The following is a 27720-nucleotide window of genomic DNA, read 5'->3' as shown; positions in this document are numbered from 1 at the left end:
TTAAAGGATGTTATCTAATAGTGTAATCGAGGAGTTGGGTTTTTTGTGCACTACACTTTAACCAGCGATTCTTTCTAAAAGGAAATCCCAGGGCAGTACCCGCAATGAGTGGCATCCCCACACCCGAGGTTGCATTGTGGTAGCTGTTCCCTGAGCCCATAGCCCCTGTCCCCATGTCGCCCTTTCTCCTCGTGTAACTCACCCCAGGTTCGGTGGCTCTGATACTTGCTGCTTCTGCTGCGCGATCATCCCCATGATCTGGGCCTTTGTACGAAATGTCATGTAAGATGACTTTATTCAGCACGGCGTTTGTCATTTGCTTGGTTGTCCTGTCACTGTTGGATGTTTTCTTGCGCAGACTACTGTCTAATGGTGGGAAGGCCACGAGACACGTGACTTTTCTCTTACCTTGTTAGCATAGTTTCCTGCCACTGTCTTGGTGTGCTGCCAGCCTGTGAGACACGTGTCTTGCCCATCTCAGCTCCACTGTGGCATGTTAGATATGTCTTTGAGCAGAGTCCCGGTCCCAGAGCTGCTGCCTTCTCTGCACTCTGGCTTGTAAGACTGCAGGCAAAGGCCCTCCCTGGCCCCTCAGCCAGATAGATACATTTACCTGCAGGGCTCAGCTTTGGTGAAAGATATTGGCGAGAGAGAGGAAAGGGGACGGCCCGTGGTGCACCCCCTATTTTGCATAGAACCACAGCCTCCTGGGAGGGGAGAGACATGAGGGTTCTCAGGGAAAGCCCTCCCAGGAGTGTTGAAGGGCAGGACGTGAAACACAGCAATCCCGGAATGGCCTGGTCTAAGATGCCTGTGCAATAGGCCTGGCCCTAGGCTTCCGGGGCTCTTCCTCGGCAGAGGCCCCAGTGGTATGAGCCCGACCAGGGCTGTGCCCGACCAGGGCTGTAGGGCGCGTTGGGAGCGCGTTAGGGACGCGAAAGAGGGCGCAGGGCGCAGAACTCTGCCCGTTTCTCCCCAGGATTTTGGGGAGGACAGGGAATCTGGCCAGGTCAGTGACTAGGCTGTCCCAGAAGGAAAGTCCAGTGACAGTGGCATGTTGTGAAACACAAGATTGCTGGTGGTCTGGAGGGTGCTTTCTGTCAGCCACTTCTCCCGGGAGCAGCCACAGAGCAGGCTGATGTCGTGCTCTGTCAAGCACAACACTGGCCCCAACCCACTGTCCTTAGCAAAAGCAGAAACATTCATAGTTTCAGTCTCCTGCATCTGATTCCTGCCATCAGCATGTGAACGTTTGGCAGTCCAAGGCTTGCCATGCAAACTTTGTTCATAGGTGTCCCATGCGAATGCATGGGCCTCATCACTACTGTCTACGGCAGGGCTCTCTGCTCAGCCTATGTAAGTGAAGCATTGGTGGTTCAGTGGTAGAATTATCGCCTGCCACGCGGGAGGCCCGGGTTCGATTCCCGGCCAATGCAAAGCTCCCTTCTTTTGGCTTTGCTTTAGAAGTCAGAGATATAGACTTGGTGGGGGAAAAAATGTCAAAGAGTGACCCCGACGTGATTTGAACACGCAACCTTCTGATCTGGAGTCAGACGCGCTACCGTTGCGCCACAAGGTCCCTGTGCATGCAGTTCTCAGCCCCGGATCAAGAAATGCTTCTGTGCCTTTTATTGGCCCTCAGTACGCCTGTGGTTAAAGTAGAAGGCTTGGTGTCCCGTTTCCAGTCCTATTGGTGGAAATGACTAGAGGTGAAGAGATGAGAGAAGATAGAAATGTTGAGATAGAGCGTGTCACGCAGGCAAAGCGAGAGCTCTAAGAGCAAAGCCAGACAGCTGTGTTTTAATTCAGGACTTGATGTAGGCAAAAGCATACGTCCCTGGGTGGGCTTGAACCACCAACCTTTCGGTTAACAGCCGAACGCGCTAACCGATTGCGCCACAGAGACCAACCACCGCAGTGAGTGTGTTGGGACTCAATATATGTTTTTACCTTTGTGCTCCTGCCTGCAGCTCTAAGGTCCTGGCATAAGACAGGTAGGCTTAGACTCCATTGTGACATGTCTTACTTCTCTTAGAAGAAGGTTCTGAGTTGCCAGGCAGCTTATCTTCTGCCGGGCACACTTTCCTTTGCAGGCTTTCAGGTTGTGAATCCAGCACTGCTTAGGTGTCCATGTCAGACATGAGCAGCTCATTGAGCCCCACTGTGTGTTTTTTGTGGAGATAAAACTCTCAGACTAGAGGGAGCAGGCAGGAAGTGGGTGAGACTCACACAGGGTGGGTGGGGCAGTTAAAGGATGTTATCTAATAGTGTAATCGAGGAGTTGGGTTTTTTGTGCACTACACTTTAACCAGCGATTCTTTCTAAAAGGAAATCCCAGGGCAGTACCCGCAATGAGTGGCATCCCCACACCCGAGGTTGCATTGTGGTAGCTGTTCCCTGAGCCCCTAGCCCCTGTCCCCATGTCGCCCTTTCTCCTCGTGTAACTCACCTCAGGTTCGGTGGCTCTGATACTTGCTGCTTCTGCGCGATCATCCCCATGATCTGGGCCTTTGTACGAAATGTCATGTAAGATGACTTTATTCAGCACAGCGTTTGTCATTTGCTTGGTTGTCCTGTCACTGTTGGATGTTTTCTTGCGCAGACTACTGTCTAATGGTGGGAAGGCCACGAGACACGTGACTTTTCTCTTTCCTTGTTAGCATAGTTTCCTGCCACTGTCTTGTTGTGCTGCCTGCCTGTGAGACACGTGTCTTGCCCATCTCAGCTCCACTGTGGCATGTTAGATATGTCTTTGAGCAGAGTCCCGGTCCCAGAGCTGCTGCCTTCTCTGCACTCTGGCTTGTAAGACTGCAGGCAAAGGCCCTCCCTGGCCCCTCAGCCAGATAGATACATTTACCTGCAGGGCTCAGCTTTGGTGAAAGATATTGGCGAGAGAGAGGAAAGGGGACGGCCTGTGGTGCACCCCCTATTTTGCATAGAACCACAGCCTCCTGGGAGGGCAGAGACATGAGGGTTCTCAGGGAAAGCCCTCCCAGGAGTGTTGAAGGGCAGGACATGAAACACAGCAATCCCGGAATGGCCTGGTCTAAGATGCCTGTGCAATAGGCCTGGCCCTAGGCTTCCGGGGCTCTTCCTCGGCAGAGGCCCCAGTGGTATGAGCCCGACCAGGGCTGTGCCCGACCAGGGCTGTAGGGCGCGTTGGGAGCGCGTTAGGGACGCGAAAGAGGGCGCAGGGCGCAGAACTCTGCCCGTTTCTCCCCAGGATTTTGGGGAGGACAGGGAATCTGGCCAGGTCAGTGACTAGGCTTTCCCAGAAGGAAAGTCCAGTGACAGTGGCATGTTGTGAAACAAGATTGCTGGTGGTCTGGAGGGTGCTTTCTGTCAGCCACTTCTCCCGGGAGCAGCCAGAGAGCAGGCTGATGTCGTGCTCTGTCAAGCACAACACTGGCCCCAAACCACTGTCCTTAGCAAAAGCAGAAACATTCATAGTTTCAGTCTCCTGCATCTGATTCCTGCCATCAGCATGTGAACGTTTGGCAGTCCAAGGCTTGCCATGCAAACTTTGTTCATAGGAGTCCCATGCGAATGCATGGGCCTCATCACTACTGTCTACGGCAGGGCTCTCTGCTCAGCCTATGTAAGTGAAGCATTGGTGGTTCAGTGGTAGAATTCTCGCCTGCCACGCGGGAGGCCCGGGTTCGATTCCCGGCCAATGCAAAGCGCCCTTCTTTTGGCTTTGCTTTAGAAGTCAGAGATATAGACTTGGTGGGGAAAAAAATGTCAAAGAGTGACCCCGACGTGATTTGAACACGCAACCTTCTGATCTGGAGTCAGACGCGCTACCGTTGCGCCACGAGGTCCCTGTGCATGCAGTTCTCAGCCCCGGATCAAGAAATGCTTCTGTGCCTTTTATTGGCCCTCAGTACGCCTGTGGTTAAAGTAGAAGGCTTGGTGTCCCGTTTCCAGTCCTATTGGTGGAAATGACTAGAGGTGAAGAGATGAGAGAAGATAGAAATGTTGAGATAGAACATGTCACGCAGGCAAAGCGAGAGCTCTAAGAGCAAAGCCAGACAGCTGTGTTTTAATTCAGGACTTGATGTAGGCAAAAGCATACGTCCCTGGGTGGGCTTGAACCACCAACCTTTCGGTTAACAGCCAAACGCGCTAACCGATTGCGCCACAGAGACCAACCACCGCAGTGAGCGTGTTGGGACTCAATATATGTTTTTACCTTTGTGCTCCTACCTGCAGCTCTAAGGTCCTGGCATAAGACAGGTAGGCTTAGACTCCATTGTGACATGTCTTACTTCTCTTAGAAGAAGGTTCTGAGTTGCCAGGCAGCTTATCTTCTGCCGGGCACACTTTCCTTTGCAGGCTTTCAGGTTGTGAATCCAGCACTGCTTAGGTGTCCATGTCAGACATGAGCAGCTCATTGAGCCCCACTGTGTGTTTTTTGTGGAGATACAACTCTCAGACTAGAGGGAGCAGGCGGGAAGTGGGTGAGACTCACACAGGGTGGGTGGGGCAGTTAAAGGATGTTATCTAATAGTGTAATCGAGGAGTTGGGTTTTTTGTGCACTACACTTTAACCAGCGATTCTTTCTAAAAGGAAATCCCAGGGCAGTACCCGCAATGAGTGGCATCCCCACACCCGAGGTTGCATTGTGGTAGCTGTTCCCTGAGCCCATAGCCCCTGTCCCCATGTCGCCCTTTCTCCTCGTGTAACTCACCTCAGGTTCGGTGGCTCTGATACTTGCTGCTTCTGCGCGATCATCCCCATGATCTGGGCCTTTGTACGAAATGTCATGTAAGATGACTTTATTCAGCACAGCGTTTGTCATTTGCTTGGTTGTCCTGTCACTGTTGGATGTTTTCTTGCGCAGACTACTGTCTAATGGTGGGAAGGCCACGAGACACGTGACTTTTCTCTTTCCTTGTTAGCATAGTTTCCTGCCACTGTCTTGTTGTGCTGCCTGCCTGTGAGACACGTGTCTTGCCCATCTCAGCTCCACTGTGGCATGTTAGATATGTCTTTGAGCAGAGTCCCGGTCCCAGAGCTGCTGCCTTCTCTGCACTCTGGCTTGTAAGACTGCAGGCAAAGGCCCTCCCTGGCCCCTCAGCCAGATAGATACATTTACCTGCAGGGCTCAGCTTTGGTGAAAGATATTGGCGAGAGAGAGGAAAGGGGACGGCCCGTGGTGCACCCCCTATTTTGCATAGAACCACAGCCTCCTGGGAGGGGAGAGACATGAGGGTTCTCAGGGAAAGCCCTCCCAGGAGTGTTGAAGGGCAGGACGTGAAACACAGCAATCCCGGAATGGCCTGGTCTAAGATGCCTGTGCAATAGGCCTGGCCCTAGGCTTCCGGGGCTCTTCCTCGGCAGAGGCCCCAGTGGTATGAGCCCGACCAGGGCTGTGCCCGACCAGGGCTGTAGGGCGCGTTGGGAGCGCGTTAGGGACGCGAAAGAGGGCGTAGGGCGCAGAACTCTGCCCGTTTCTCCCCAGGATTTTGGGGAGGACAGGGAATCTGGCCAGGTCAGTGACTAGGCTGTCCCAGAAGGAAAGTCCAGTGACAGTGGCATGTTGTGAAACACAAGATTGCTGGTGGTCTGGAGGGTGCTTTCTGTCAGCCACTTCTCCCGGGAGCAGCCAGAGAGCAGGCTGATGTCGTGCTCTGTCAAGCACAACACTGGCCCCAAACCACTGTCCTTAGCAAAAGCAGAAACATTCATAGTTTCAGTCTCCTGCATCTGATTCCTGCCATCAGCATGTGAACGTTTGGCAGTCCAAGGCTTGCCATGCAAACTTTGTTCATAGGTGTCCCATGCGAATGCATGGGCCTCATCACTACTGTCTACGGCAGGGCTCTCTGCTCAGCCTATGTAAGTGAAGCATTGGTGGTTCAGTGGTAGAATTCTCGACTGCCACGCGGGAGGCCCGGGTTTGATTCCCGGCCAATGCAAAGCGCCCTTCTTTTGGCTTTGCTTTAGAAGTCAGAGATATAGACTTGGTGGGGAAAAAAATGTCAAAGAGTGACCCCGACGTGATTTGAACACGCAACCTTCTGATCTGGAGTCAGACACCCTACCGTTGCGCCACGAGGTCCCTGTGCATGCAGTTCTCAGCCCCGGATCAAGAAATGCTTCTGTGCCTTTTATTGGCCCTCAGTACGCCTGTGGTTAAAGTAGAAGGCTTGGTGGCCCGTTTCCAGTCCTATTGGTGGAAATGACTAGAGGTGAAGAGATGAGAGAAGATAGAAATGTTGAGATAGAGCATGTCACGCAGGCAAAGCGAGAGCTCTAAGAGCAAAGCCAGACAGCTGTGTTTTAATTCAGGACTTGATGTAGGCAAAAGCATACGTCCCTGGGTGGGCTTGAACCACCAACCTTTCGGTTAACAGCCAAACGCGCTAACCGATTGCGCCACAGAGACCAACCACCGCAGTGAGCGTGTTGGGACTCAATATATGTTTTTACCTTTGTGCTCCTACCTGCAGCTCTAAGGTCCTGGCATAAGACAGGTAGGCTTAGACTCCATTGTGACATGTCTTACTTCTCTTAGAAGAAGGTTCTGAGTTGCCAGGCAGCTTATCTTCTGCCGGGCACACTTTCCTTTGCAGGCTTTCAGGTTGTGAATCCAGCACTGCTTAGGTGTCCATGTCAGACATGAGCAGCTCATTGAGCCCCACTGTGTGTTTTTTGTGGATATACAACTCTCAGACTAGAGGGAGCAGGCGGGAAGTGGGTGAGACTCACACAGGGTGGGTGGGGCAGTTAAAGGATGTTATCTAATAGTGTAATCGAGGAGTTGGGTTTTTTGTGCACTACACTTTAACCAGCGATTCTTTCTAAAAGGAAATCCCAGGGCAGTACCCGCAATGAGTGGCATCCCCACACCCGAGGTTGCATTGTGGTAGCTGTTCCCTGAGCCCATAGCCCCTGTCCCCATGTCGCCCTTTCTCCTCGTGTAACTCACCTCAGGTTCGGTGGCTCTGATACTTGCTGCTTCTGCGCGATCATCCCCATGATCTGGGCCTTTGTACGAAATGTCATGTAAGATGACTTTATTCAGCACAGCGTTTGTCATTTGCTTGGTTGTCCTGTCACTGTTGGATGTTTTCTTGCGCAGACTACTGTCTAATGGTGGGAAGGCCACGAGACACGTGACTTTTCTCTTTCCTTGTTAGCATAGTTTCCTGCCACTGTCTTGTTGTGCTGCCTGCCTGTGAGACACGTGTCTTGCCCATCTCAGCTCCACTGTGGCATGTTAGATATGTCTTTGAGCAGAGTCCCGGTCCCAGAGCTGCTGCCTTCTCTGCACTCTGGCTTGTAAGACTGCAGGCAAAGGCCCTCCCTGGCCCCTCAGCCAGATAGATACATTTACCTGCAGGGCTCAGCTTTGGTGAAAGATATTGGCGAGAGAGAGGAAAGGGGACGGCCCGTGGTGCACCCCCTATTTTGCATAGAACCACAGCCTCCTGGGAGGGCAGAGACATGAGGGTTCTCAGGGAAAGCCCTCCCAGGAGTGTTGAAGGGCAGGACGTGAAACACAGCAATCCCGGAATGGCCTGGTCTAAGATGCCTGTGCAATAGGCCTGGCCCTAGGCTTCCGGGGCTCTTCCTCGGCAGAGGCCCCAGTGGTATGAGCCCGACCAGGGCTGTGCCCGACCAGGGCTGTAGGGCGCGTTGGGAGCGCGTTAGGGACGCGAAAGAGGGCGCAGGGCGCAGAACTCTGCCCGTTTCTCCCCAGGATTTTGGGGAGGACAGGGAATCTGGCCAGGTCAGTGACTAGGCTTTCCCAGAAGGAAAGTCCAGTGACAGTGGCATGTTGTGAAACACAAGATTGCTGGTGGTCTGGAGGGTGCTTTCTGTCAGCCACTTCTCCCGGGAGCAGCCAGAGAGCAGGCTGATGTCGTGCTCTGTCAAGCACAACACTGGCCCCAAACCACTGTCCTTAGCAAAAGCAGAAACATTCATAGTTTCAGTCTCCTGCATCTGATTCCTGCCATCAGCATGTGAACGTTTGGCAGTCCAAGGCTTGCCATGCAAACTTTGTTCATAGGTGTCCCATGCGAATGCATGGGCCTCATCACTACTGTCTACGGCAGGGCTCTCTGCTCAGCCTATGTAAGTGAAGCATTGGTGGTTCAGTGGTAGAATTCTCGCCTGCCACGTGGGAGGCCCGGGTTCGATTCCGGCCAATGCAAAGCGCCCTTCTTTTGGCTTTGCTTTAGAAGTCAGAGATATAGACTTGGTGGGGAAAAAAATGTCAAAGAGTGACCACGCCGTGATTTGAACACGCAACCTTCTGATCTGGAGTCAGACGCGCCACCGTTGCGCCACGAGGTCCCTGTGCATGCAGTTCTCAGCCCCGGATCAAGAAATGCTTCTGTGCCTTTTATTGGCCCTCAGTACGCCTGTGGTTAAAGTAGAAGGCTTGGTGGCCCGTTTCCAGTCCTATTGGTGGAAATGACTAGAGGTGAAGAGATGAGAGAAGATAGAAATGTTGAGATAGAGCATGTCACGCAGGCAAAGCGAGAGCTCTAAGAGCAAAGCCAGACAGCTGTGTTTTAATTCAGGACTTGATGTAGGCAAAAGCATACGTCCCTGGGTGGGCTTAAACCACCAACCTTTCGGTTAACAGCCGAACGCGCTAACCGATTGCGCCACAGAGACCAACCACCGCAGTGAGCGTGTTGGGACTCAATATATGTTTTTACCTTTGTGCTCCTGCCTGCAGCTCTAAGGTCCTGGCATAAGACAGGTAGGCTTAGACTCCATTGTGACATGTCTTACTTCTCTTAGAAGAAGGTTCTGAGTTGCCAGGCAGCTTATCTTCTGCCGGGCACACTTTCCTTTGCAGGCTTTCAGGTTGTGAATCCAGCACTGCTTAGGTGTCCATGTCAGACATGAGCAGCTCATTGAGCCCCACTGTGTGTTTTTTGTGGATATACAACTCTCAGACTAGAGGGAGCAGGCGGGAAGTGGGTGAGACTCACACAGGGTGGGTGGGGCAGTTAAAGGATGTTATCTAATAGTGTAATCGAGGAGTTGGGTTTTTTGTGCACTACACTTTAACCAGCGATTCTTTCTAAAAGGAAATCCCAGGGCAGTACCCGCAATGAGTGGCATCCCCACACCCGAGGTTGCATTGTGGTAGCTGTTCCCTGAGCCCATAGCCCCTGTCCCCATGTCGCCCTTTCTCCTCGTGTAACTCACCCCAGGTTCGGTGGCTCTGATACTTGCTGCTTCTGCTGCGCGATCATCCCCATGATCTGGGCCTTTGTACGAAATGTCATGTAAGATGACTTTATTCAGCACGGCGTTTGTCATTTGCTTGGTTGTCCTGTCACTGTTGGATGTTTTCTTGCGCAGACTACTGTCTAATGGTGGGAAGGCCACGAGACACGTGACTTTTCTCTTTCCTTGTTAGCATAGTTTCCTGCCACTGTCTTGGTGTGCTGCCAGCCTGTGAGACACGTGTCTTGCCCATCTCAGCTCCACTGTGGCATGTTAGATATGTCTTTGAGCAGAGTCCCGGTCCCAGAGCTGCTGCCTTCTCTGCACTCTGGCTTGTAAGACTGCAGGCAAAGGCCCTCCCTGGCCCCTCAGCCAGATAGATACATTTACCTGCAGGGCTCAGCTTTGGTGAAAGATATTGGCGAGAGAGAGGAAAGGGGACGGCCCGTGGTGCACCCCCTATTTTGCATAGAACCACAGCCTCCTGGGAGGGCAGAGACATGAGGGTTCTCAGGGAAAGCCCTCCCAGGAGTGTTGAAGGGCAGGACGTGAAACACAGCAATCCCGGAATGGCCTGGTCTAAGATGCCTGTGCAATAGGCCTGGCCCTAGGCTTCCGGGGCTCTTCCTCGGCAGAGGCCCCAGTGGTATGAGCCCGACCAGGGCTGTGCCCGACCAGGGCTGTAGGGCGCGTTGGGAGCGCGTTAGGGACGCGAAAGAGGGCGCAGGGCGCAGAACTCTGCCCGTTTCTCCCCAGGATTTTGGGGAGGACAGGGAATCTGGCCAGGTCAGTGACTAGGCTGTCCCAGAAGGAAAGTCCAGTGACAGTGGCATGTTGTGAAACACAAGATTGCTGGTGGTCTGGAGGGTGCTTTCTGTCAGCCACTTCTCCCGGGAGCAGCCAGAGAGCAGGCTGATGTCGTGCTCTGTCAAGCACAACACTGGCCCCAAACCACTGTCCTTAGCAAAAGCAGAAACATTCATAGTTTCAGTCTCCTGCATCTGATTCCTGCCATCAGCATGTGAACGTTTGGCAGTCCAAGGCTTGCCATGCAAACTTTGTTCATAGGTGTCCCATGCGAATGCATGGGCCTCATCACTACTGTCTACGGCAGGGCTCTCTGCTCAGCCTATGTAAGTGAAGCATTGGTGGTTCAGTGGTAGAATTCTCGCCTGCCACGCGGGAGGCCCGGGTTTGATTCCCGGCCAATGCAAAGCGCCCTTCTTTTGGCTTTGCTTTAGAAGTCAGAGATATAGACTTGGTGGGGAAAAAAATGTCAAAGAGTGACCCCGACGTGATTTGAACACGCAACCTTCTGATCTGGAGTCAGACACCCTACCGTTGCGCCACGAGGTCCCTGTGCATGCAGTTCTCAGCCCCGGATCAAGAAATGCTTCTGTGCCTTTTATTGGCCCTCAGTACGCCTGTGGTTAAAGTAGAAGGCTTGGTGGCCCGTTTCCAGTCCTATTGGTGGAAATGACTAGAGGTGAAGAGATGAGAGAAGATAGAAATGTTGAGATAGAGCATGTCACGCAGGCAAAGCGAGAGCTCTAAGAGCAAAGCCAGACAGCTGTGTTTTAATTCAGGACTTGATGTAGGCAAAAGCATACGTCCCTGGGTGGGCTTGAACCACCAACCTTTCGGTTAACAGCCAAACGCGCTAACCGATTGCGCCACAGAGACCAACCACCGCAGTGAGCGTGTTGGGACTCAATATATGTTTTTACCTTTGTGCTCCTACCTGCAGCTCTAAGGTCCTGGCATAAGACAGGTAGGCTTAGACTCCATTGTGACATGTCTTACTTCTCTTAGAAGAAGGTTCTGAGTTGCCAGGCAGCTTATCTTCTGCCGGGCACACTTTCCTTTGCAGGCTTTCAGGTTGTGAATCCAGCACTGCTTAGGTGTCCATGTCAGACATGAGCAGCTCATTGAGCCCCACTGTGTGTTTTTTGTGGAGATACAACTCTCAGACTAGAGGGAGCAGGCGGGAAGTGGGTGAGACTCACACAGGGTGGGTGGGGCAGTTAAAGGATGTTATCTAATAGTGTAATCGAGGAGTTGGGTTTTTTGTGCACTACACTTTAACCAGCGATTCTTTCTAAAAGGAAATCCCAGGGCAGTACCCGCAATGAGTGGCATCCCCACACCCGAGGTGGCATTGTGGTAGCTGTTCCCTGAGCCCATAGCCCCTGTCCCCATGTCGCCCTTTCTCCTCGTGTAACTCACCTCAGGTTCGGTGGCTCTGATACTTGCTGCTTCTGCGCGATCATCCCCATGATCTGGGCCTTTGTACGAAATGTCATGTAAGATGACTTTATTCAGCACAGCGTTTGTCATTTGCTTGGTTGTCCTGTCACTGTTGGATGTTTTCTTGCGCAGACTACTGTCTAATGGTGGGAAGGCCACGAGACACGTGACTTTTCTCTTTCCTTGTTAGCATAGTTTCCTGCCACTGTCTTGTTGTGCTGCCTGCCTGTGAGACACGTGTCTTGCCCATCTCAGCTCCACTGTGGCATGTTAGATATGTCTTTGAGCAGAGTCCCGGTCCCAGAGCTGCTGCCTTCTCTGCACTCTGGCTTGTAAGACTGCAGGCAAAGGCCCTCCCTGGCCCCTCAGCCAGATAGATACATTTACCTGCAGGGCTCAGCTTTGGTGAAAGATATTGGCGAGAGAGAGGAAAGGGGACGGCCTGTGGTGCACCCCCTATTTTGCATAGAACCACAGCCTCCTGGGAGGGCAGAGACATGAGGGTTCTCAGGGAAAGCCCTCCCAGGAGTGTTGAAGGGCAGGACGTGAAACACAGCAATCCCGGAATGGCCTGGTCTAAGATGCCTGTGCAATAGGCCTGGCCCTAGGCTTCCGGGGCTCTTCCTCGGCAGAGGCCCCAGTGGTATGAGCCCGACCAGGGCTGTGCCCGACCAGGGCTGTAGGGCGCGTTGGGAGCGCGTTAGGGACGCGAAAGAGGGCGCAGGGCGCAGAACTCTGCCCGTTTCTCCCCAGGATTTTGGGGAGGACAGGGAATCTGGCCAGGTCAGTGACTAGGCTTTCCCAGAAGGAAAGTCCAGTGACAGTGGCATGTTGTGAAACACAAGATTGCTGGTGGTCTGGAGGGTGCTTTCTGTCAGCCACTTCTCCCGGGAGCAGCCAGAGAGCAGGCTGATGTCGTGCTCTGTCAAGCACAACACTGGCCCCAAACCACTGTCCTTAGCAAAAGCAGAAACATTCATAGTTTCAGTCTCCTGCATCTGATTCCTGCCATCAGCATGTGAACGTTTGGCAGTCCAAGGCTTGCCATGCAAACTTTGTTCATAGGTGTCCCATGCGAATGCATGGGCCTCATCACTACTGTCTACGGCAGGGCTCTCTGCTCAGCCTATGTAAGTGAAGCATTGGTGGTTCAGTGGTAGAATTCTCGCCTGCCACGTGGGAGGCCCGTGTTCGATTCCGGCCAATGCAAAGCGCCCTTCTTTTGGCTTTGCTTTAGAAGTCAGAGATATAGACTTGGTGGGGAAAAAAATGTCAAAGAGTGACCACGCCGTGATTTGAACACGCAACCTTCTGATCTGGAGTCAGATGCGCCACCGTTGCGCAACGAGGTCCCTGTGCATGCAGTTCTCAGCCCCGGATCAAGAAATGCTTCTGTGCCTTTTATTGGCCCTCAGTACGCCTGTGGTTAAAGTAGAAGGCTTGGTGTCCCGTTTCCAGTCCTATTGGTGGAAATGACTAGAGGTGAAGAGATGAGAGAAGATAGAAATGTTGAGATAGAGCATGTCACGCAGGCAAAGCGAGAGCTCTAAGAGCAAAGCCAGACAGCTGTGTTTTAATTCAGGACTTGATGTAGGCAAAAGCATACGTCCCTGGGTGGGCTTAAACCACCAACCTTTCGGTTAACAGCCGAACGCGCTAACCGATTGCGCCACAGAGACCAACCACCGCAGTGAGCGTGTTGGGACTCAATATATGTTTTTACCTTTGTGCTCCTGCCTGCAGCTCTAAGGTCCTGGCATAAGACAGGTAGGCTTAGACTCCATTGTGACATGTCTTACTTCTCTTAGAAGAAGGTTCTGAGTTGCCAGGCAGCTTATCTTCTGCCGGGCACACTTTCCTTTGCAGGCTTTCAGGTTGTGAATCCAGCACTGCTTAGGTGTCCATGTCAGACATGAGCAGCTCATTGAGCCCCACTGTGTGTTTTTTGTGGATATACAACTCTCAGACTAGAGGGAGCAGGCGGGAAGTGGGTGAGACTCACACAGGGTGGGTGGGGCAGTTAAAGGATGTTATCTAATAGTGTAATCGAGGAGTTGGGTTTTTTGTGCACTACACTTTAACCAGCGATTCTTTCTAAAAGGAAATCCCAGGGCAGTACCCGCAATGAGTGGCATCCCCACACCCGAGGTTGCATTGTGGTAGCTGTTCCCTGAGCCCATAGCCCCTGTCCCCATGTCGCCCTTTCTCCTCGTGTAACTCACCCCAGGTTCGGTGGCTCTGATACTTGCTGCTTCTGCTGCGCGATCATCCCCATGATCTGGGCCTTTGTACGAAATGTCATGTAAGATGACTTTATTCAGCACGGCGTTTGTCATTTGCTTGGTTGTCCTGTCACTGTTGGATGTTTTCTTGCGCAGACTACTGTCTAATGGTGGGAAGGCCACGAGACACGTGACTTTTCTCTTTCCTTGTTAGCATAGTTTCCTGCCACTGTCTTGGTGTGCTGCCAGCCTGTGAGACACGTGTCTTGCCCATCTCAGCTCCACTGTGGCATGTTAGATATGTCTTTGAGCAGAGTCCCGGTCCCAGAGCTGCTGCCTTCTCTGCACTCTGGCTTGTAAGACTGCAGGCAAAGGCCCTCCCTGGCCCCTCAGCCAGATAGATACATTTACCTGCAGGGCTCAGCTTTGGTGAAAGATATTGGCGAGAGAGAGGAAAGGGGACGGCCCGTGGTGCACCCCCTATTTTGCATAGAACCACAGCCTCCTGGGAGGGGAGAGACATGAGGGTTCTCAGGGAAAGCCCTCCCAGGAGTGTTGAAGGGCAGGACGTGAAACACAGCAATCCCGGAATGGCCTGGTCTAAGATGCCTGTGCAATAGGCCTGGCCCTAGGCTTCCGGGGCTCTTCCTCGGCAGAGGCCCCAGTGGTATGAGCCCGACCAGGGCTGTGCCCGACCAGGGCTGTAGGGCGCGTTGGGAGCGCGTTAGGGACGCGAAAGAGGGCGCAGGGCGCAGAACTCTGCCCGTTTCTCCCCAGGATTTTGGGGAGGACAGGGAATCTGGCCAGGTCAGTGACTAGGCTGTCCCAGAAGGAAAGTCCAGTGACAGTGGCATGTTGTGAAACACAAGATTGCTGGTGGTCTGGAGGGTGCTTTCTGTCAGCCACTTCTCCCGGGAGCAGCCAGAGAGCAGGCTGATGTCGTGCTCTGTCAAGCACAACACTGGCCCCAAACCACTGTCCTTAGCAAAAGCAGAAACATTCATAGTTTCAGTCTCCTGCATCTGATTCCTGCCATCAGCATGTGAACGTTTGGCAGTACAAGGCTTGCCATGCAAACTTTGTTCATAGGTGTCCCATGCGAATGCATGGGCCTCATCACTACTGTCTACGGCAGGGCTCTCTGCTCAGCCTATGTAAGTGAAGCATTGGTGGTTCAGTGGTAGAATTCTCGCCTGCCACGCGGGAGGCCCGGGTTTGATTCCCGGCCAATGCAAAGCGCCCTTCTTTTGGCTTTGCTTTAGAAGTCAGAGATATAGACTTGGTGGGGAAAAAAATGTCAAAGAGTGACCCCGACGTGATTTGAACACGCAACCTTCTGATCTGGAGTCAGACACCCTACCGTTGCGCCACGAGGTCCCTGTGCATGCAGTTCTCAGCCCCGGATCAAGAAATGCTTCTGTGCCTTTTATTGGCCCTCAGTACGCCTGTGGTTAAAGTAGAAGGCTTGGTGGCCCGTTTCCAGTCCTATTGGTGGAAATGACTAGAGGTGAAGAGATGAGAGAAGATAGAAATGTTGAGATAGAGCATGTCACGCAGGCAAAGCGAGAGCTCTAAGAGCAAAGCCAGACAGCTGTGTTTTAATTCAGGACTTGATGTAGGCAAAAGCATACGTCCCTGGGTGGGCTTGAACCACCAACCTTTCGGTTAATAGCCAAACGCGCTAACCGATTGCGCCACAGAGACCAACCACCGCAGTGAGCGTGTTGGGACTCAATATATGTTTTTACCTTTGTGCTCCTACCTGCAGCTCTAAGGTCCTGGCATAAGACAGGTAGGCTTAGACTCCATTGTGACATGTCTTACTTCTCTTAGAAGAAGGTTCTGAGTTGCCAGGCAGCTTATCTTCTGCCGGGCACACTTTCCTTTGCAGGCTTTCAGGTTGTGAATCCAGCACTGCTTAGGTGTCCATGTCAGACATGAGCAGCTCATTGAGCCCCACTGTGTGTTTTTTGTGGAGATACAACTCTCAGACTAGAGGGAGCAGGCGGGAAGTGGGTGAGACTCACACAGGGTGGGTGGGGCAGTTAAAGGATGTTATCTAATAGTGTAATCGAGGAGTTGGGTTTTTTGTGCACTACACTTTAACCAGCGATTCTTTCTAAAAGGAAATCCCAGGGCAGTACCCGCAATGAGTGGCATCCCCACACCCGAGGTTGCATTGTCGTAGCTGTTCCCTGAGCCCATAGCCCCTGTCCCCATGTCGCCCTTTCTCCTCGTGTAACTCACCTCAGGTTCGGTGGCTCTGATACTTGCTGCTTCTGCGCGATCATCCCCATGATCTGGGCCTTTGTACGAAATGTCATGTAAGATGACTTTATTCAGCACAGCGTTTGTCATTTGCTTGGTTGTCCTGTCACTGTTGGATGTTTTCTTGCGCAGACTACTGTCTAATGGTGGGAAGGCCACGAGACACGTGACTTTTCTCTTTCCTTGTTAGCATAGTTTCCTGCCACTGTCTTGTTGTGCTGCCTGCCTGTGAGACACGTGTCTTGCCCATCTCAGCTCCACTGTGGCATGTTAGATATGTCTTTGAGCAGAGTCCCGGTCCCAGAGCTGCTGCCTTCTCTGCACTCTGGCTTGTAAGACTGCAGGCAAAGGCCCTCCCTGGCCCCTCAGCCAGATAGATACATTTACCTGCAGGGCTCAGCTTTGGTGAAAGATATTGGCGAGAGAGAGGAAAGGGGACGGCCCGTGGTGCACCCCCTATTTTGCATAGAACCACAGCCTCCTGGGAGGGCAGAGACATGAGGGTTCTCAGGGAAAGCCCTCCCAGGAGTGTTGAAGGGCAGGACGTGAAACACAGCAATCCCGGAATGGCCTGGTCTAAGATGCCTGTGCAATAGGCCTGGCCCTAGGCTTCCGGGGCTCTTCCTCGGCAGAGGCCCCAGTGGTATGAGCCCGACCAGGGCTGTGCCCGACCAGGGCTGTAGGGCGCGTTGGGAGCGCGTTAGGGACGCGAAAGAGGGCGCAGGGCGCAGAACTCTGCCCGTTTCTCCCCAGGATTTTGGGGAGGACAGGGAATCTGGCCAGGTCAGTGACTAGGCTTTCCCAGAAGGAAAGTCCAGTGACAGTGGCATGTTGTGAAACACAAGATTGCTGGTGGTCTGGAGGGTGCTTTCTGTCAGCCACTTCTCCCGGGAGCAGCCAGAGAGCAGGCTGATGTCGTGCTCTGTCAAGCACAACACTGGCCCCAAACCACTGTCCTTAGCAAAAGCAGAAACATTCATAGTTTCAGTCTCCTGCATCTGATTCCTGCCATCAGCATGTGAACGTTTGGCAGTCCAAGGCTTGCCATGCAAACTTTGTTCATAGGTGTCCCATGCGAATGCATGGGCCTCATCACTACTGTCTACGGCAGGGCTCTCTGCTCAGCCTATGTAAGTGAAGCATTGGTGGTTCAGTGGTAGAATTCTCGCCTGCCACGTGGGAGGCCCGGGTTCGATTCCGGCCAATGCAAAGCGCCCTTCTTTTGGCTTTGCTTTAGAAGTCAGAGATATAGACTTGGTGGGGAAAAAAATGTCAAAGAGTGACCACGCCGTGATTTGAACACGCAACCTTCTGATCTGGAGTCAGACGCGCCACCGTTGCGCCACGAGGTCCCTGTGCATGCAGTTCTCAGCCCCGGATCAAGAAATGCTTCTGTGCCTTTTATTGGCCCTCAGTACGCCTGTGGTTAAAGTAGAAGGCTTGGTGTCCCGTTTCCAGTCCTATTGGTGGAAATGACTAGAGGTGAAGAGATGAGAGAAGATAGAAATGTTGAGATAGAGCATGTCACGCAGGCAAAGCGAGAGCTCTAAGAGCAAAGCCAGACAGCTGTGTTTTAATTCAGGACTTGATGTAGGCAAAAGCATACATCCCTGGGTGGGCTTAAACCACCAACCTTTCGGTTAACAGCCAAACGCGCTAACCGATTGCGCCACAGAGACCAACCACCGCAGTGAGCGTGTTGGGACTCAATATATGTTTTTACCTTTGTGCTCCTGCCTGCAGCTCTAAGGTCCTGGCATAAGACAGGTAGGCTTAGACTCCATTGTGACATGTCTTACTTCTCTTAGAAGAAGGTTCTGAGTTGCCAGGCAGCTTATCTTCTGCCGGGCACACTTTCCTTTGCAGGCTTTCAGGTTGTGAATCCAGCACTGCTTAGGTGTCCATGTCAGACATGAGCAGCTCATTGAGCCCCACTGTGTGTTTTTTGTGGATATACAACTCTCAGACTAGAGGGAGCAGGCGGGAAGTGGGTGAGACTCACACAGGGTGGGTGGGGCAGTTAAAGGATGTTATCTAATAGTGTAATCGAGGAGTTGGGTTTTTTGTGCACTACACTTTAACCAGCGATTCTTTCTAAAAGGAAATCCCAGGGCAGTACCCGCAATGAGTGGCATCCCCACACCCGAGGTTGCATTGTGGTAGCTGTTCCCTGAGCCCATAGCCCCTGTCCCCATGTCGCCCTTTCTCCTCGTGTAACTCACCCCAGGTTCGGTGGCTCTGATACTTGCTGCTTCTGCTGCGCGATCATCCCCATGATCTGGGCCTTTGTACGAAATGTCATGTAAGATGACTTTATTCAGCACGGCGTTTGTCATTTGCTTGGTTGTCCTGTCACTGTTGGATGTTTTCTTGCGCAGACTACTGTCTAATGGTGGGAAGGCCACGAGACACGTGACTTTTCTCTTTCCTTGTTAGCATAGTTTCCTGCCACTGTCTTGGTGTGCTGCCAGCCTGTGAGACACGTGTCTTGCCCATCTCAGCTCCACTGTGGCATGTTAGATATGTCTTTGAGCAGAGTCCCGGTCCCAGAGCTGCTGCCTTCTCTGCACTCTGGCTTGTAAGACTGCAGGCAAAGGCCCTCCCTGGCCCCTCAGCCAGATAGATACATTTACCTGCAGGGCTCAGCTTTGGTGAAAGATATTGGCGAGAGAGAGGAAAGGGGACGGCCCGTGGTGCACCCCCTATTTTGCATAGAACCACAGCCTCCTGGGAGGGGAGAGACATGAGGGTTCTCAGGGAAAGCCCTCCCAGGAGGGTTGAAGGGCAGGACGTGAAACACAGCAATCCCGGAATGGCCTGGTCTAAGATGCCTGTGCAATAGGCCTGGCCCTAGGCTTCCGGGGCTCTTCCTCGGCAGAGGCCCCAGTGGTATGAGCCCGACCAGGGCTGTGCCCGACCAGGGCTGTAGGGCGCGTTGGGAGCGCGTTAGGGACGCGAAAGAGGGCGCAGGGCGCAGAACTCTGCCCGTTTCTCCCCAGGATTTTGGGGAGGACAGGGAATCTGGCCAGGTCAGTGACTAGGCTGTCCCAGAAGGAAAGTCCAGTGACAGTGGCATGTTGTGAAACACAAGATTGCTGGTGGTCTGGAGGGTGCTTTCTGTCAGCCACTTCTCCCGGGAGCAGCCAGAGAGCAGGCTGATGTCGTGCTCTGTCAAGCACAACACTGGCCCCAAACCACTGTCCTTAGCAAAAGCAGAAACATTCATAGTTTCAGTCTCCTGCATCTGATTCCTGCCATCAGCATGTGAACGTTTGGCAGTCCAAGGCTTGCCATGCAAACTTTGTTCATAGGTGTCCCATGCGAATGCATGGGCCTCATCACTACTGTCTACGGCAGGGCTCTCTGCTCAGCCTATGTAAGTGAAGCATTGGTGGTTCAGTGGTAGAATTCTCGCCTGCCACGCGGGAGGCCCGGGTTTGATTCCCGGCCAATGCAAAGCGCCCTTCTTTTGGCTTTGCTTTAGAAGTCAGAGATATAGACTTGGTGGGGAAAAAAATGTCAAAGAGTGACCCCGACGTGATTTGAACACGCAACCTTCTGATCTGGAGTCAGACACCCTACCGTTGCGCCACGAGGTCCCTGTGCATGCAGTTCTCAGCCCCGGATCAAGAAATGCTTCTGTGCCTTTTATTGGCCCTCAGTACGCCTGTGGTTAAAGTAGAAGGCTTGGTGGCCCGTTTCCAGTCCTATTGGTGGAAATGACTAGAGGTGAAGAGATGAGAGAAGATAGAAATGTTGAGATAGAGCATGTCACGCAGGCAAAGCGAGAGCTCTAAGAGCAAAGCCAGACAGCTGTGTTTTAATTCAGGACTTGATGTAGGCAAAAGCATACGTCCCTGGGTGGGCTTGAACCACCAACCTTTCGGTTAATAGCCAAACGCGCTAACCGATTGCGCCACAGAGACCAACCACCGCAGTGAGCGTGTTGGGACTCAATATATGTTTTTACCTTTGTGCTCCTACCTGCAGCTCTAAGGTCCTGGCATAAGACAGGTAGGCTTAGACTCCATTGTGACATGTCTTACTTCTCTTAGAAGAAGGTTCTGAGTTGCCAGGCAGCTTATCTTCTGCCGGGCACACTTTCCTTTGCAGGCTTTCAGGTTGTGAATCCAGCACTGCTTAGGTGTCCATGTCAGACATGAGCAGCTCATTGAGCCCCACTGTGTGTTTTTTGTGGAGATACAACTCTCAGACTAGAGGGAGCAGGCGGGAAGTGGGTGAGACTCACACAGGGTGGGTGGGGCAGTTAAAGGATGTTATCTAATAGTGTAATCGAGGAGTTGGGTTTTTTGTGCACTACACTTTAACCAGCGATTCTTTCTAAAAGGAAATCCCAGGGCAGTACCCGCAATGAGTGGCATCCCCACACCCGAGGTTGCATTGTCGTAGCTGTTCCCTGAGCCCATAGCCCCTGTCCCCATGTCGCCCTTTCTCCTCGTGTAACTCACCTCAGGTTCGGTGGCTCTGATACTTGCTGCTTCTGCGCGATCATCCCCATGATCTGGGCCTTTGTACGAAATGTCATGTAAGATGACTTTATTCAGCACAGCGTTTGTCATTTGCTTGGTTGTCCTGTCACTGTTGGATGTTTTCTTGCGCAGACTACTGTCTAATGGTGGGAAGGCCACGAGACACGTGACTTTTCTCTTTCCTTGTTAGCATAGTTTCCTGCCACTGTCTTGTTGTGCTGCCTGCCTGTGAGACACGTGTCTTGCCCATCTCAGCTCCACTGTGGCATGTTAGATATGTCTTTGAGCAGAGTCCCGGTCCCAGAGCTGCTGCCTTCTCTGCACTCTGGCTTGTAAGACTGCAGGCAAAGGCCCTCCCTGGCCCCTCAGCCAGATAGATACATTTACCTGCAGGGCTCAGCTTTGGTGAAAGATATTGGCGAGAGAGAGGAAAGGGGACGGCCCGTGGTGCACCCCCTATTTTGCATAGAACCACAGCCTCCTGGGAGGGCAGAGACATGAGGGTTCTCAGGGAAAGCCCTCCCAGGAGTGTTGAAGGGCAGGACGTGAAACACAGCAATCCCGGAATGGCCTGGTCTAAGATGCCTGTGCAATAGGCCTGGCCCTAGGCTTCCGGGGCTCTTCCTCGGCAGAGGCCCCAGTGGTATGAGCCCGACCAGGGCTGTGCCCGACCAGGGCTGTAGGGCGCGTTGGGAGCGCGTTAGGGACGCGAAAGAGGGCGCAGGGCGCAGAACTCTGCCCGTTTCTCCCCAGGATTTTGGGGAGGACAGGGAATCTGGCCAGGTCAGTGACTAGGCTTTCCCAGAAGGAAAGTCCAGTGACAGTGGCATGTTGTGAAACACAAGATTGCTGGTGGTCTGGAGGGTGCTTTCTGTCAGCCACTTCTCCCGGGAGCAGCCAGAGAGCAGGCTGATGTCGTGCTCTGTCAAGCACAACACTGGCCCCAAACCACTGTCCTTAGCAAAAGCAGAAACATTCATAGTTTCAGTCTCCTGCATCTGATTCCTGCCATCAGCATGTGAACGTTTGGCAGTCCAAGGCTTGCCATGCAAACTTTGTTCATAGGTGTCCCATGCGAATGCATGGGCCTCATCACTACTGTCTACGGCAGGGCTCTCTGCTCAGCCTATGTAAGTGAAGCATTGGTGGTTCAGTGGTAGAATTCTCGCCTGCCACGTGGGAGGCCCGGGTTCGATTCCGGCCAATGCAAAGCGCCCTTCTTTTGGCTTTGCTTTAGAAGTCAGAGATATAGACTTGGTGGGGAAAAAAATGTCAAAGAGTGACCACGCCGTGATTTGAACACGCAACCTTCTGATCTGGAGTCAGACGCGCCACCGTTGCGCCACGAGGTCCCTGTGCATGCAGTTCTCAGCCCCGGATCAAGAAATGCTTCTGTGCCTTTTATTGGCCCTCAGTACGCCTGTGGTTAAAGTAGAAGGCTTGGTGTCCCGTTTCCAGTCCTATTGGTGGAAATGACTAGAGGTGAAGAGATGAGAGAAGATAGAAATGTTGAGATAGAGCATGTCACGCAGGCAAAGCGAGAGCTCTAAGAGCAAAGCCAGACAGCTGTGTTTTAATTCAGGACTTGATGTAGGCAAAAGCATACGTCCCTGGGTGGGCTTAAACCACCAACCTTTCGGTTAACAGCCGAACACGCTAACCGATTGCGCCACAGAGACCAACCACCGCAGTGAGCGTGTTGGGACTCAATATATGTTTTTACCTTTGTGCTCCTGCCTGCAGCTCTAAGGTCCTGGCATAAGACAGGTAGGCTTAGACTCCATTGTGACATGTCTTACTTCTCTTAGAAGAAGGTTCTGAGTTGCCAGGCAGCTTATCTTCTGCCGGGCACACTTTCCTTTGCAGGCTTTCAGGTTGTGAATCCAGCACTGCTTAGGTGTCCATGTCAGACATGAGCAGCTCATTTAGCCCCACTGTGTGTTTTTTGTGGATATACAACTCTCAGACTAGAGGGAGCAGGCGGGAAGTGGGTGAGACTCACACAGGGTGGGTGGGGCAGTTAAAGGATGTTATCTAATAGTGTAATCGAGGAGTTGGGTTTTTTGTGCACTACACTTTAACCAGCGATTCTTTCTAAAAGGAAATCCCAGGGCAGTACCCGCAATGAGTGGCATCCCCACACCCGAGGTTGCATTGTGGTAGCTGTTCCCTAGACAACAACCTGCTCGACCCTTCACAAACCGGATTCCGAACCAACCACAGCACGGAAACCGCCCTCATCTCAGTCACAGACGACATCAGAACCCTGATGGACAACGGTGAAACAGTCGCCCTCATTCTCCTCGACCTCTCGGCTGCCTTTGACACCGTCTGTCACCGCACCCTAATCACCCGCCTACGCTCCACCGGGATCCAAGGCCAGGCCCTGGACTGGATCGCCTCCTTCCTCGCTAACCGCTCCCAAAGAGTTTACCTCCCTCCGTTTCGCTCAGAACCCACCAAGATCATCTGCGGCGTACCTCAAGGCTCATCGCTCAGCCCGACACTCTTCAATGTCTACATGAGCCCCCTCGCCTACATCGTACGCAAGCACGACATCATCATCACCTCCTACGCCGACGACACCCAGCTTGTACTCTCCCTCACCAAGGACCCCGCCAGCGCCAAGACCAACCTACAAGAGGGTATGAAGGACGTCGCAGATTGGATGAGGCTCAGCCGCCTAAAGCTGAACTCTGAAAAAACGGAAGTCCTCATCCTCGGCAACACCCCGTCCGCCTGGGACGACTCCTGGTGGCCCACGGCCCTCGGCACCGCACCGACCCCCGCAGACCACGCCCGCAACCTCGGCTTCATCTTGGACCCTCTTCTCACCATGACCAAGCAAGTCAACGCCGTGTCCTCCGCCTGCTTCCTCACTCTCCGCATGCTCCGCAAGATCTTCCGCTGGATCCCCGCCGACACCAGAAAAACCGTGACCCACGCCCTTGTCACGAGTCGCCTGGACTACGGCAACACCCTCTACGCCGGGACCACCGCCAAACTCCAAAACCGCCTGCAACGCATCCAAAACGCCTCGGCCCGCCTCATCCTCGACGTACCCCGCTACAGCCACATCTCCGCACACCTGAGACACCTGCATTGGCTCCCAGTCAGCAAAAGGATCACCTTCCGTCTTCTCACCCACGCACACAAAGCCCTCCACAACAAGGGACCGGAATACCTCAACAGACGCCTCAGCTTCTACGTCCCCACCCGCCCCCTCCGCTCCGCTGGCCTCGCACTTGCTGCCGTCCCTCGCACCCGCCGCTCCACGGCGGGTGGGAGATCCTTCTCCTTCCTGGCGGCCAAGACCTGGAACTCCCTCCCCACCAGCCTCAGGACCACCCAGGACCACTCCGCTTTCCGGAGACTCCTAAAGACTTGGCTGTTCGAGCAGCGATAACCCCCCCTTTCCCCCCTAGCGCCTTGAGACCCGCACGGGTGAGTAGCGCGCTTTATAAATGTTAATGATTTGATTTGATTTGATTCCCTGAGCCCATAGCCCCTGTCCCCATGTCGCCCTTTCTCCTCGTGTAACTCACCCCAGGTTCGGTGGCTCTGATACTTGCTGCTTCTGCTGCGCGATCATCCCCATGATCTGGGCCTTTGTACGAAATGTCATGTAAGATGACTTTATTCAGCACGGCGTTTGTCATTTGCTTGGTTGTCCTGTCACTGTTGGATGTTTTCTTGCGCAGACTACTGTCTAATGGTGGGAAGGCCACGAGACACGTGACTTTTCTCTTTCCTTGTTAGCATAGTTTCCTGCCACTGTCTTGGTGTGCTGCCAGCCTGTGAGACACGTGTCTTGCCCATCTCAGCTCCACTGTGGCATGTTAGATATGTCTTTGAGCAGAGTCCCGGTCCCAGAGCTGCTGCCTTCTCTGCACTCTGGCTTGTAAGACTGCAGGCAAAGGCCCTCCCTGGCCCCTCAGCCAGATAGATACATTTACCTGCAGGGCTCAGCTTTGGTGAAAGATATTGGCGAGAGAGAGGAAAGGGGACGGCCCGTGGTGCACCCCCTATTTTGCATAGAACCACAGCCTCCTGGGAGGGCAGAGACATGAGGGTTCTCAGGGAAAGCCCTCCCAGGAGTGTTGAAGGGCAGGACGTGAAACACAGCAATCCCGGAATGGCCTGGTCTAAGATGCCTGTGCAATAGGCCTGGCCCTAGGCTTCCGGGGCTCTTCCTCGGCAGAGGCCCCAGTGGTATGAGCCCGACCAGGGCTGTGCCCGACCAGGGCTGTAGGGCGCGTTGGGAGCGCGTTAGGGACGCGAAAGAGGGCGCATGGTGCAGAACTCTGCCCGTTTCTCCCCAGGATTTTGGGGAGGACAGGGAATCTGGCCAGGTCAGTGACTAGGCTTTCCCAGAAGGAAAGTCCAGTGACAGTGGCATGTTGTGAAACACAAGATTGCTGGTGGTCTGGAGGGTGCTTTCTGTCAGCCACTTCTCCCGGGAGCAGCCAGAGAGCAGGCTGATGTCGTGCTCTGTCAAGCACAACACTGGCCCCAAACCACTGTCCTTAGCAAAAGCAGAAACATTCATAGTTTCAGTCTCCTGCATCTGATTCCTGCCATCAGCATGTGAACGTTTGGCAGTCCAAGGCTTGCCATGCAAACTTTGTTCATAGGTGTCCCATGCGAATGCATGGGCCTCATCACTACTGTCTACGGCAGGGCTCTCTGCTCAGCCTATGTAAGTGAAGCATTGGTGGTTCAGTGGTAGAATTCTCGCCTGCCACGCGGGAGGCCCGGGTTCGATTCCCGGCCAATGCAAAGCTCCCTTCTTTTGGCTTTGCTTTAGAAGTCAGAGATATAGACTTGGTGGGGAAAAAAATGTCAAAGAGTGACCCCGACGTGATTTGAACACGCAACCTTCTGATCTGGAGTCAGACGCGCTACCGTTGCGCCACAAGGTCCCTGTGCATGCAGTTCTCAGCCCCGGATCAAGAAATGCTTCTGTGCCTTTTATTGGCCCTCAGTACGCCTGTGGTTAAAGTAGAAGGCTTGGTGTCCCGTTTCCAGTCCTATTGGTGGAAATGACTAGAGGTGAAGAGATGAGAGAAGATAGAAATGTTGAGATAGAGCGTGTCACGCAGGCAAAGCGAGAGCTCTAAGAGCAAAGCCAGACAGCTGTGTTTTAATTCAGGACTTGATGTAGGCAAAAGCATACGTCCCTGGGTGGGCTTGAACCACCAACCTTTCGGTTAACAGCCGAACGCGCTAACCGATTGCGCCACAGAGACCAACCACCGCAGTGAGTGTGTTGGGACTCAATATATGTTTTTACCTTTGTGCTCCTGCCTGCAGCTCTAAGGTCCTGGCATAAGACAGGTAGGCTTAGACTCCATTGTGACATGTCTTACTTCTCTTAGAAGAAGGTTCTGAGTTGCCAGGCAGCTTATCTTCTGCCGGGCACACTTTCCTTTGCAGGCTTTCAGGTTGTGAATCCAGCACTGCTTAGGTGTCCATGTCAGACATGAGCAGCTCATTGAGCCCCACTGTGTGTTTTTTGTGGAGATACAACTCTCAGACTAGAGGGAGCAGGCAGGAAGTGGGTGAGACTCACACAGGGTGGGTGGGGCAGTTAAAGGATGTTATCTAATAGTGTAATCGAGGAGTTGGGTTTTTTGTGCACTACACTTTAACCAGCGATTCTTTCTAAAAGGAAATCCCAGGGCAGTACCCGCAATGAGTGGCATCCCCACACCCGAGGTTGCATTGTGGTAGCTGTTCCCTGAGCCCCTAGCCCCTGTCCCCATGTCGCCCTTTCTCCTCGTGTAACTCACCTCAGGTTCGGTGGCTCTGATACTTGCTGCTTCTGCGCGATCATCCCCATGATCTGGGCCTTTGTACGAAATGTCATGTAAGATGACTTTATTCAGCACAGCGTTTGTCATTTGCTTGGTTGTCCTGTCACTGTTGGATGTTTTCTTGCGCAGACTACTGTCTAATGGTGGGAAGGCCACGAGACACGTGACTTTTCTCTTTCCTTGTTAGCATAGTTTCCTGCCACTGTCTTGTTGTGCTGCCTGCCTGTGAGACACGTGTCTTGCCCATCTCAGCTCCACTGTGGCATGTTAGATATGTCTTTGAGCAGAGTCCCGGTCCCAGAGCTGCTGCCTTCTCTGCACTCTGGCTTGTAAGACTGCAGGCAAAGGCCCTCCCTGGCCCCTCAGCCAGATAGATACATTTACCTGCAGGGCTCAGCTTTGGTGAAAGATATTGGCGAGAGAGAGGAAAGGGGACGGCCCGTGGTGCACCCCCGTTTTTGCATAGAACCACAGCCTCCTGGGAGGGCAGAGACATGAGGGTTCTCAGGGAAAGCCCTCCCAGGAGTGTTGAAGGGCAGGACGTGAAACACAGGAATCCCGGAATGGCCTGGTCTAAGATGCCTGTGCAATAGGCCTGGCCCTAGGCTTCCGGGGCTCTTCCTCGGCAGAGGCCCCAGTGGTATGAGCCCGACCAGGGCTGTAGGGCGCGTTGGGAGCGCGTTAGGGACGCGAAAGAGGGCGCAGGGCGCAGAACTCTGCCCGTTTCTCCCCAGGATTTTGGGGAGGACAGGGAATCTGGCCAGGTCAGTGACTAGGCTTTCCCAGAAGGAAAGTCCAGTGACATTGGCATGTTGTGAAACAAGATTGCTGGTGGTCTGGAGGGTGCTTTCTGTCAGCCACTTCTCCCGGGAGCAGCCAGAGAGCAGGCTGATGTCGTGCTCTGTCAAGCACAACACTGGCCCCAAACCACTGTCCTTAGCAAAAGCAGAAACATTCATAGTTTCAGTCTCCTGCATCTGATTCCTGCCATCAGCATGTGAACGTTTGGCAGTCCAAGGCTTGCCATGCAAACTTTGTTCATAGGTGTCCCATGCGAATGCATGGGCCTCATCACTACTGTCTACGGCAGGGCTCTCTGCTCAGCCTATGTAAGTGAAGCATTGGTGGTTCAGTGGTAGAATTCTCGCCTGCCACGCGGGAGGCCCGGTTTCGATTCCCGGCCAATGCAAAGCGCCCTTCTTTTGGCTTTGCTTTAGAAGTCAGAGATATAGACTTGGTGGGGAAAAAAATGTCAAAGAGTGACCCCGACGTGATTTGAACACGCAACCTTCTGGTCTGGAGTCAGACGCGCTACCGTTGCGCCACGAGGTCCCTGTGCATGCAGTTCTCAGCCCCGGATCAAGAAATGCTTCTGTGCCTTTTATTGGCCCTCAGTACGCCTGTGGTTAAAGTAGAAGGCTTGGTGTCCCGTTTCCAGTCCTATTGGTGGAAATGACTAGAGGTGAAGAGATGAGAGA

The 27720-nt window shown here is 53.1% G+C and overlaps 7 non-coding genes across 7 annotated transcripts; 2 read left to right on the top strand and 5 right to left on the bottom strand.

Moving 5' to 3' along the window:
• Positions 1-1832: 1832 nt before the first annotated feature.
• TRNAN-GUU (transfer RNA asparagine (anticodon GUU)) lies at positions 1833-1906 on the bottom strand. The gene has a single exon. It is a non-coding gene; the product is annotated as a tRNA-Asn (tRNA).
• Positions 1907-3607: 1701 nt separating this feature from the next.
• On the top strand, positions 3608-3678 carry TRNAG-GCC (transfer RNA glycine (anticodon GCC)). Its single transcript has one exon. It is a non-coding gene; the product is annotated as a tRNA-Gly (tRNA).
• A 71-nt stretch (positions 3679-3749) lies between these two features.
• Positions 3750-3821, bottom strand: TRNAW-CCA (transfer RNA tryptophan (anticodon CCA)). Its single transcript has one exon. It is a non-coding gene; the product is annotated as a tRNA-Trp (tRNA).
• An 11477-nt stretch (positions 3822-15298) lies between these two features.
• On the bottom strand, positions 15299-15372 carry TRNAN-AUU (transfer RNA asparagine (anticodon AUU)). The gene has a single exon. It is a non-coding gene; the product is annotated as a tRNA-Asn (tRNA).
• Positions 15373-19788: 4416 nt separating this feature from the next.
• On the bottom strand, positions 19789-19862 carry TRNAN-AUU (transfer RNA asparagine (anticodon AUU)). The gene has a single exon. It is a non-coding gene; the product is annotated as a tRNA-Asn (tRNA).
• Positions 19863-25134: 5272 nt separating this feature from the next.
• On the top strand, positions 25135-25205 carry TRNAG-GCC (transfer RNA glycine (anticodon GCC)). Its single transcript has one exon. It is a non-coding gene; the product is annotated as a tRNA-Gly (tRNA).
• A 396-nt stretch (positions 25206-25601) lies between these two features.
• On the bottom strand, positions 25602-25675 carry TRNAN-GUU (transfer RNA asparagine (anticodon GUU)). The gene has a single exon. It is a non-coding gene; the product is annotated as a tRNA-Asn (tRNA).
• Positions 25676-27720: the final 2045 nt, after the last annotated feature.

The sequence above is a fragment of the Pleurodeles waltl genome, chromosome 4_1 (genome assembly GCF_031143425.1).
Source record: "Pleurodeles waltl isolate 20211129_DDA chromosome 4_1, aPleWal1.hap1.20221129, whole genome shotgun sequence".
NCBI lineage: Eukaryota > Metazoa > Chordata > Amphibia > Caudata > Salamandridae > Pleurodeles > Pleurodeles waltl.
This window is presented reverse-complemented; position numbering and strand designations above follow the sequence as displayed.